A 10000-nucleotide genomic window follows, 5' to 3' on the forward strand; every position below is an offset into this window, starting at 1 on the left:
CTGGCATCATGATTCATGGCAACGACAACAACCTGGATGAAAAAGGGCTTTTCATGTGTCTCTGGTTCTTGTTTTGTATCCATACAGGCTCTCTAATACCTCATCTCCGAGTCTGAATAGAAAGGCCTACTCAGCACACGGGCCCTCGGTGACGGATCTGGGGTGGCAGGGTAGCCTAGTGGTTAGAGTGGAGGGGCGGCAGGGTAGCCTAGTGGTTAGAGTGGAGGGGCGGCAGCGTAGCCTAGTGGTTAGAGTGGAGGGGCGGCAGCGTAGCCTAGTGGTTAGAGTGGAGGGGCGGCAGCGTAGCCTAGTGGTTAGAGTGGAGGGGCGGCAGGGTAGCCTAGTGGTTAGAGTGGAGGGGCGGCAGCGTAGCCTAGTGGTTAGAGTGGAGGGGCGGCAGGGTAGCCTAGTGGTTAGAGTGGAGGGGCGGCAGCGTAGCCTAGTGGTTAGAGTGGAGGGGCGGCAGCGTAGCCTAGTGGTTAGAGTGGAGGGGCGGCAGCGTAGCCTAGTGGTTAGAGTGGAGGGGCGGCAGGGTAGCCTAGTGGTTAGAGTGGAGGGGCGGCAGCGTAGCCTAGTGGTTAGAGTGGAGGGGCGGCAGCGTAGCCTAGTGGTTAGAGTGGAGGGGCGGCAGCGTAGCCTAGTGGTTAGAGTGGAGGGGCGGCAGGGTAGCCTAGTGGTTAGAGTGGAGGGGCGGCAGCGTAGCCTAGTGGTTAGAGTGGAGGGGCGGCAGGGTAGCCTAGTGGTTAGAGTGGAGGGGCGGCAGCGTAGCCTAGTGGTTAGAGTGGAGGGGCGGCAGCGTAGCCTAGTGGTTAGAGTGGAGGGGCGGCAGCGTAGCCTAGTGGTTAGAGTGGAGGGGCGGCAGGGTAGCCTAGTGGTTAGAGTGGAGGGGCGGCAGGGTAGCCTAGTGGTTAGAGTGGAGGGGCGGCAGCGTAGCCTAGTGGTTAGAGTGGAGGGGCGGCAGCGTAGCCGAGTGGTTAGAGTGGAGGGGCGGCAGCGTAGCCTAGTGGTTAGAGTGGAGGGGCGGCAGGGTAGCCTAGTGGTTAGAGTGGAGGGGCGGCAGCGTAGCCGAGTGGTTAGAGTGGAGGGGCGGCAGGGTAGCCTAGTGGTTAGAGTGGAGGGGCGGCAGCGTAGCCGAGTGGTTAGAGTGGAGGGGCGGCAGGGTAGCCTAGTGGTTAGAGTGGAGGGGCGGCAGGGTTGCCTAGTGGTTAGAGTGGAGGGGCGGCAGCGTAGCCTAGTGGTTAGAGTGGAGGGGCGGCAGCGTAGCCTAGTGGTTAGAGTGGAGGGGCGGCAGCGTAGCCTAGTGGTTAGAGTGGAGGGGCGGCAGGGTAGCCTAGTGGTTAGAGTGGAGGGGCGGCAGCGTAGCCTAGTGGTTAGAGTGGAGGGGCGGCAGGGTAGCCTAGTGGTTAGAGTGGAGGGGCGGCAGCGTAGCCGAGTGGTTAGAGTGGAGGGGCGGCAGGGTAGCCTAGTGGTTAGAGTGGAGGGGCGGCAGGGTTGCCTAGTGGTTAGAGTGGAGGGGCGGCAGCGTAGCCTAGTGGTTAGAGTGGAGGGGCGGCAGCGTAGCCTAGTGGTTAGAGTGGAGGGGCGGCAGCGTAGCCTAGTGGTTAGAGTGGAGGGGCGGCAGGGTAGCCTAGTGGTTAGAGTGGAGGGGCGGCAGCGTAGCCTAGTGGTTAGAGTGGAGGGGCGGCAGGGTAGCCTAGTGGTTAGAGTGGAGGGGCGGCAGCGTAGCCGAGTGGTTAGAGTGGAGGGGCGGCAGGGTAGCCTAGTGGTTAGAGTGGAGGGGCGGCAGGGTTGCCTAGTGGTTAGAGTGGAGGGGCGGCAGCGTAGCCTAGTGGTTAGAGTGGAGGGGCGGCAGCGTAGCCTAGTGGTTAGAGTGGAGGGGCGGCAGCGTAGCCTAGTGGTTAGAGTGGAGGGGCGGCAGCGTAGCCTAGTGGTTAGAGTGGAGGGGCGGCAGCGTAGCCTAGTCGTTAGAGTGGAGGGGCGGCAGCATAGCCTAGTGGTTACAGCGTTGGACTAGTAACCGAGAGGTTGCAAGTTCAAATCCCCTGATCTGACAAGGTAAACATCTGTCATTCTGCCCCTGAACAGGCAGTTAACCCACTGTTCCTAGGGCTGTCATTGAAAATAAGAATTTATTCTTAACTGACTTGCGTAGTTAAATAAAGACAAAATCTATACTACCTCCTAAATGGTCCCCTATTCCTTATATAGTGCACTATTTCTAACCAGGGTCCAATAGGAAGTAAAATAATAGGGCACAGTTTAGGACTTACTCCTTCCTTACTCATATATATATACGCAACAAAACCAACGCTACTTTAGATTGTTGTTATCAACACAAAAACAACCCCCCCCCCCCCCCCCCCCCCCACACAGAGTTTTTTTGTGTGATTGCAGTCGCAGCTGGTTGTTGACATGAAACGGAATAGAAAATATCCCAAAGTGGACCTCCGCTGCAATCCAGTGGCAGGAGGTTTCTTCTGATCAGAAAGAAGAGGAGGGAAAACCTTTAGAAGACAAAGAGTTCATCTATTTTCTCTCTCTATTGTCCATTTAATCAGGCTGCAGGGTTTGGTTTAGATCTTGATGAAGGGTACAGAGTAATGTGAGTCCCAAATGGCACCCTATTCCCAAACATAGTGCACCCTATTCCCTACATAGTGCACCCTATTCCCTACATAGTGCACCCTATTCCCTACATAGTTCACCCTATTCCCTACATAGTGCACCCTATTCCCTACATAGTTCACCCTATTCCCTACATAGTGCACCCTATTCCCTACATAGTGCACCCTATTCCCTACATAGTGCACCCTATTCCCTACATAGTGCACCCTATTCCCTACATAGTGCACCCTATTCCCTACATAGTGCACCCTATTCCCTACATAGTGCACCCTATTCCCTACATAGTACACCCTATTCCCTACATAGTTCACCCTATTCCCTACATAGTGCACCCTATTCCCTACACGGGACCTATTAAAATAACATCAAATTGATCAGAAATACAGTGTAGACATTGTTAATGTTGTAAATGACTATTGTAGCTGGAAACGACTGATTTTTCAATGGAATATCTACATAGGCGTACAGTCCCATTATCAGCAACACTCCTGTGTTCCAATGGCACGTTGTGTTAACTAATCCAAGTTGATCATTTTAAAAGGCTAATTGATCATTAGAAAACCCATTTGCAATTATGTTAGCACAGCTGAAAAATGTTGTCCTGATTAAAGAAGCAATAATACTGGCCGTCTTTAGACACATTTGTGGGTTTGATTACATGCTCAAAATGTCCAGAAACCAAGAACTTTCTTCTGAAACTTATCAGTCTATTCTTGTTCTGAGAAATGAAGGCTATTCTATGTGAGAAATTGCCAAGAAACTGAAGATCTCGTACAACGCTGTGTACTACTCCCTTCACAGAACAGCGCAAACTGGCTCTAACCAGAATAGAAAGAGGAGTGGGAGGCCCCGGTGCACAACTGAGCAAGAGGACAAGTACATTAGAGTGTCTAGTTTGAGAAACAGACGCCTCACAAGTCCTCAACTGGCAGCTTTATTAAATAGTACCCACAAAACACCAGTCTCAATGTCAACAGTGAAGAGGCAACTCCGGAATGCTGGCCTTCTAGGCAGAGTTGCAAAGAAAAAGCCATATCTCAGACTGTTCAATAAAAATAAAAGATTAAGATGGGCAAAAGAACACAGACACTGGACAGAGGAACTCTGAGTTAGAGGTAGAGAGGTAGAGAGGTAAAGAGGTAGAGAGGGATATAGGTAGAGAGGGATATAGGTAGAGAGGTAGAGAGGTAGAGAGGTAAAGAGGTAAAGAGGTAGAGAGGTAGAGAGGTAGAGAGGTAGAGAGGTAAAGAGGTAGAGAGGTAAAGAGGTAAAGAGGTAAAGAGGTAGAGAGGTAGAGAGGTAAAGAGCTAAAGAGGTAGAGAGGTAAAGAGGTAGAGAGGTAGAGAGTTAGCGAGGTAGAGAGGGATATAGGTAGAGAGGTAAAGAGGTAGAGAGGTAAAGAGGCAGAGAGGTAGAGAGGTAAAGAGGTAGAGAGGTAAAGAGGTAAAGAGGTAGAGAGGTAGAGAGGTAAAGAGGTAGAGAGGTAGAGAGGTAGAGAGGTAGAGAGGTAAAGAGCTAAAGAGGTAGAGAGGTAGAGAGGTAAAGAGGTAGAGAGGTAAAGAGGTAGAGAGGTAAAGAGGTAAAGAGGTAGAGAGGTAGAGAGGTAGAGAGGTAAAGAGGTAGAGAGGTTGAGAGGTAGAGAGGTAGAGAGGTAAAGAGGTAGAGAGGTAGAGAGGGATATAGGTAGAGAGGTAGAGAGGTAAATAGGTAGAGAGGTAGAGAGGTAAAGAGGGATATAGGGAGAGGTAGAGAGGTAGAGGTAGAGAGGTAGAGGGATATAGGTGGAGAGGTAGAGAGGTAGAGAGGTTAAGAGGTAAAGAGGTAGAGAGGTAGAGAGGTAAAGAGGTAGAGAGGTAGCGAGGGATAGAGGTAGAGAGGGATATAGGTAAAGAGGTAAAGAGGTAGAGAGGGATATAGGTAGAGAGGTAGAGAGGGATATAGGTAGAGAGGTAAAGAGGTAGAGAGGTAGAGGTAGAGAGGTAGAGAGGGATATAGGTGGAGAGGTAAAGGGGTAGAGAGGTAGAGAGGTAAAGAGAGATATAGGTAAAGAGGTAATGAGGTAGAGAGGGATATAGGTAGAGAGGTAAAGAGGGATATAGGTAGAGAGGTAGAGAGGATATAGGTAGAGAGGTAGAGAGGTAGAGAGGGATATAGGTAGAGAGGTAAAGAGGTAAAGAGGTAGAGAGGTAGAGAGGTAAAGAGGTAGAGAGGTAGCGAGGGATATAGGTAGAGAGGTAGAGAGGGATATAGGTAAAGAGGTAAAGAGGTAGAGAGGGATATAGGTAGAGAGGTAGAGAGGGATATAGGTAGAGAGGTAAAGAGGTAGAGAGGTAGAGGTAGAGAGGTAGAGAGGGATATAGGTGGAGAGGTAAAGGGGTAGAGAGGTAGAGAGGTAAAGAGAGATATAGGTAAAGAGGTAATGAGGTAGAGAGGGATATAGGTAGAGAGGTAAAGAGGGATATAGGTAGAGAGGTAGAGAGGATATAGGTAGAGAGGTAGAGAGGGATATAGGTAGAGAGGTAAAGAGGTAGAGAGGTAGAGAGGTAAAGAGGTAGAGAGGTAGCGAGGGATATAGGTAGAGAGGTAGAGAGGGATATAGGTAAAGAGGTAAAGAGGTAGAGAGGGATATAGGTAGAGAGGTAAAGAGGTAGAGAGGTAGAGGTAGAGAGGTAGAGAGGGATATAGGTGGAGAGGTAAAGGGGTAGAGAGGTAGAGAGGTAAAGAGAGATATAGGTAAAGAGGTAATGAGGTAGAGAGGTAGAGGTAGAGAGGTAGAGAGGGATATAGGTGGAGAGGTAAAGAGGTAGAGAGGTAGAGAGGTAAAGAAGGATATAGGTAGAGAGGTAGAGAGGTAGAGAGGTAAAGAGGTAAAGAGGTAGAGAGGTAGAGGTAGAGAGGTAGAGAGGTAGAGAGGTAGAGAGGTAGAGAGGTAAAGAGGTAAAGAGGTAGAGAGGTAGAGAGGTAGAGAGGTAGAGAGGTAGAGAGGTAAAGAGGTAGAGAGGTAGAGAGGTAGAGCGGTAGAGAGGGATATATGTAGAGAGGTATAGAGGTAAAGAGGTAGAGAGGTAGAGAGGTAAAGAGGTAAAGAGGTAGAGAGGTAGAGAGGGATATAGGTAGAGAGATAGAGAGGGATATAGGTAGAGAGGTAGAGAGGGATATATGTAGAGAGGTAGAGAGGTAGAGAGGGATATAGGTAGAGAGGTAAAGAGGTAGAGAGGTAGAGAGGTAGAGAGGTAAAGAGGTAGAGAGGTAGAGAGGGATATAGGTAAAGAGGTAAAGAGGTAAAGAGGTAGAGAGGGATATAGGTAGAGAGGTAGAGAGGGATATAGGTAGAGAGGTAAAGAGGTAGAGAGGTAGAGGTAGAGAGGTAGAGAGGGATATAGGTGGAGAGGTAAAGGGGTAGAGAGGTAGAGAGGTAAAGAGGGATATAGGTAGAGAGGTAGAGAGGTAGAGAGGTAGAGAGGTAGAGAGGTAAAGAGGTAAAGAGGTAAAGAGGTAAAGAGGTAGAGAGGGATATAGGTAGAGAGGTAGAGAGGTAGAGAGGTAGAGAGGTAAAGAGGAAGAGAGGAAAATAGGTAGAGAGGTAGAGAGGTAAAGAGGTAGAGAGGTAGAGAGGTAGAGAGGTAAAGAGGTAAAGAGGTAAAGAGGTAAAGAGGTAAAGAGGTAAAGAGGTAGAGAGGTAAAGAGGTAGAGAGGGATATAGGTAGAGAGGTAAAGAGGTAAAGAGGTAAAGAGGTAGAGAGGTAGAGCGGTAGAGAGGGATATATGTAGAGAGGTAGAGAGGTAATGAGGTAGAGAGGTAGAGAGGTAAAGAGGTAAAGAGGTAGAGAGGTAGAGAGGGATATAGGTAGAGAGGGATATAGGTAGAGAGGTAGAGAGGGATATAGGTAGAGAGGTAGAGAGGGATATAGGTAGAGAGGTAGAGAGGGATATAAGTAGAGAAGTAGAGAGGTAGAGAGGGATATAGGTAGAGAGGTAACGAGGTAGAGAGGTAGAGAGGTAGAGAGGTAAAGAGGTAGAGAGGTAGAGAGGTAGCAAGGGATATAGGTAGAGAGGGATATAGGTAAAGAGGTAAAGATGCAGAGAGGGATATAGGTAGAGAGGTAGAGAGGGATATAGGTAGAGAGGTAAAGAGGTAGAGAGGTACAGGTAGAGAGGTAGAGAGGGATATAGGTGGAGAGGTAAAGAGGTAGAGAGGTAGAGAGGTAAAGAGGGATATAGGTAGAGAGGTAGAGAGGTAAAGAGGTAGAGAGGTAGAGGTAAAGAGGTAGAGAGGTAGAGAGGTAGAGAGGTAGAGAGGTAAAGAGGTAAAGAGGTAAAGAGGTAAAGAGGTAAAGAGGTAAAGAGGTAGAGAGGTAAAGAGGTAGAGAGGGATATAGGTAGAGAGGTAGAGAGGTAGAGAGGTAAAGAGGTAGAGAGGTAGAGCGGTAAAGAGGGATATAGGTAGAGAGGTAGAGAGGTAGAGAGGTAAAGAGGTAGAGAGGTAGAGGTAAAGAGGTAGAGAGGTAAAGAGGTAGAGAGGTAAAGAGGTAGAGAGGTAAAGAGGTAGAGAGGTAAAGAGGTAAAGAGGTAAAGAGGTAGAGAGGTAAAGAGGTAGAGAGGAAGAGAGGAAGAGAGGTAGAGAGGTAGAGAGGTAAAGAGGTAAAGAGGTAGAGAGGTAGAGAGGTAAAGAGGTAGAGAGGTAAAGAGGTAGAGAGGTAGAGAGGTAGAGAGGGATATAGGTAGAGAGGTAGAGAGGGATATAGGTAGAGAGGTAGAGAGGTAGAGATGTAGAGAGGTAAAGAGGTAGAGAGGTAGAGAGGTAAAGAGGTAGAGAGGTAAAGAGGTAGAGAGGTAGAGAGGGATATATGTAGAGAGGTAGAGAGGTAGAGTTGTAGAGAGGTAGAGAGGTAAAGAGGTAGAGAGGTAGAGAGGGATATAGTTAGAGAGGTAAAGAGGTAGAGAGGGATATAGGTAGAGAGGTAGAGAGGTAGAGGTAGAGAGGTAGAGAGGTAGAGGAAGATAGGTAGAGAGGGATATAGTTAGAGAGGTAAAGAGGTAGAGAGGTAGAGAGGTAAAGAGGGATATAGGTAGAGAGGTAGAGAGGTATAGAGGTAAAGAGGTAGAGAGGTAGAGGTAAAGAGGTAAAGAGGTAGAGAGGTAGAGAGGTAAAGAGGTAAAGAGGTAGAGAGGGATATAGTTAGAGAGGTAAAGAGGTAGAGAGGGATATAGGTAGAGAGGTAGAGAGGTAGAGGTAGAGAGGTAGAGAGGTAGAGAGGTAGAGGGAGAGAGGTAGAGAGGGATATAGTTAGAGATGTAGAGAGGTAGAGAGGTAAAGAGGTAAAGAGGTAGAGAGGTAGAGCGGGATATAGGTAGAGAGGTAGAGAGGTAGAGAGGGATATAGGTAGAGAGGTAGAGGGGGATATAGGTAGAGAGGTAGAGAGGGATATAGTTAGAGAGGTAGAGGGGATCTAGGTAGTGAGGTAGAGGGTAGGGAGGTAAAGAGGTAAAGAAGTAGAGAAGTAAAGAGGTAAAGAGGTAGAGAGGTAGAGAAGGATATAGGTAGAGATGTAGAGAGGTAGAGAGGGATATAGGTAGAGAGGTAGAGAGGGATATAGGTAGAGAGGTAGAGGGGATATAGGTAGAGAGGTAGAGAGGAAGAGAGGGATATTGATAGAGAAGTAAAGAGGTAAAGAGGTAGAGAGGGATATAGGGAGAGAGGTATAGAGGGATATATAGGTAAAGAGGTAGAGAGGTAGAGAGGGATATAGGTAGAGAGGTAGAGAGGTAGAGAGGGATATAGGTAGAGAGGTAGAGAGGGATATAGGTAGAGAGGTAGAGGGGATATAGGTAGAGAGGTAGAGAGGAAGAGAGGGATATAGATAGAGAAGTAAAGAGGTAAAGAGGTAGAGAGGGATATAGGGAGAGAGGTATAGAGGGATATATAGGTAGAGAGGTAGAGAGGGATATAGGTAGAGAGGTAGAGAGGGCTATAGGTAGAGAGGTAGAGAGGTAGAGAGGTAAAGAGGTAAAGAGGAAGATAGGTAGAGAGGTAGAGAGGGATATAGGTAGAGAGGTAGAGAGGGATATAGGTAGAGAGGTAGAGAGGTCTATAGGTAGAGAGGTAGAGAGGTAAAGAGGTAAAGAGGAAGAGAGGTAGAGAGGTAGAGAGGGATATAGGTAGAGAGGTAGAGAGGAGGAGAGGTAGAGAGGTAAAGAGGAAGAGATGTAGAGAGGGATATAGGTAGAGAGGTAGAGAGGGATATAGGTAGAGAGGTAGAGAGGGATATAGGTAGAGAGGTAGAGAGGTGAAGAGGAAGAGATGTAGAGAGGGATATAGGTAGAGAGGTAGAGAGGTCTATAGGTAGAGAGGTAGAGAGGTAAAGAGGTAAAGAGGAAGAGAGGTAGAGAGGTAAAGAGGAAGAGATGTAGAGAGGGATATAGGTAAAGAGGTAGAGAGGGATATACAGGTAGAGAGGTAGAGAGGTAAAGAGGTAGAGAGGTAGAGAGGTAAAGAGGTAAAGAGGTAAAGAGGTAAAGAGGTAGAGAGGTAGAGGTAGAGAGGTAGGGGTAAAGAGGTAAAGAGGTAAAGAGGTAAAGAGGTAAAGAGGTAGAGAGGTAAAGAGGTAGAGAGAGATATAGGTAGAGAGGTAGCGAGGTAGAGAGGAAGAGAGGTAAAGAGGTAAAGAGGTAGAGAGGTAGAGAGGTAAAGAGGTAGAGAGGTAAAGAGGTAGAGAGGTAGAGAGGGATATGTAGAGAGGTAGAGAGGTAGAGTGGTAGAGAGGTAGAGAGGTAAAGAGGTAGAGAGGTAGAGAGGGATATAGTTAGAGAGGTAAAGAGGTAGAGAGGGATATAGGTAGAGAGGTAGAGAGGTAGAGGTAGAGAGGTAGAGAGGTAGAGGAAGAGAGGTAGAGAGGGATATAGTTAGAGAGGTAAAGACGTAGAGAGGTAGAGAGGTAAAGAGGGATATAGGTAGAGAGGTAGAGAGGTATAGAGGTAAAGAGGTAGAGAGGTAGAGGTAAAGAGGTAGAGAGGTAGAGAGGTAAAGAGGTAAAGAGGTAGCGAGGTAGAGAGGTAGAGAGAGATATAGTTAGAGAGGTAAAGAGGTAGAGAGGGATATAGGTAGAGAGGTAGAGAGGTAGAGGTAGAGAGGTAGAGAGGTAGAGGAAGAGAGGTAGAGAGGGATATAGTTAGAGATGTAGAGAGGTAGAGAGGTAAAGAGGTAGAGAGGGATATAGGTAGAGAGGTAGAGAGGTAGAGAGGGATATAGGTAGAGAGGTAGAGGGGGATATAGGTAGAGAGGGATATAGGTAGAGAGGTAGAGGGGATATAGGTAGAGAGGTAGAGAGGGATATAGGTAGAGAGGTAGAGAGGGCTATAGGTAGAGAGGTAGAGA

This window comes from Oncorhynchus mykiss, chromosome 18, assembly GCF_013265735.2.
Source record: "Oncorhynchus mykiss isolate Arlee chromosome 18, USDA_OmykA_1.1, whole genome shotgun sequence".
Taxonomy (NCBI): Eukaryota; Metazoa; Chordata; class Actinopteri; order Salmoniformes; family Salmonidae; genus Oncorhynchus; species Oncorhynchus mykiss.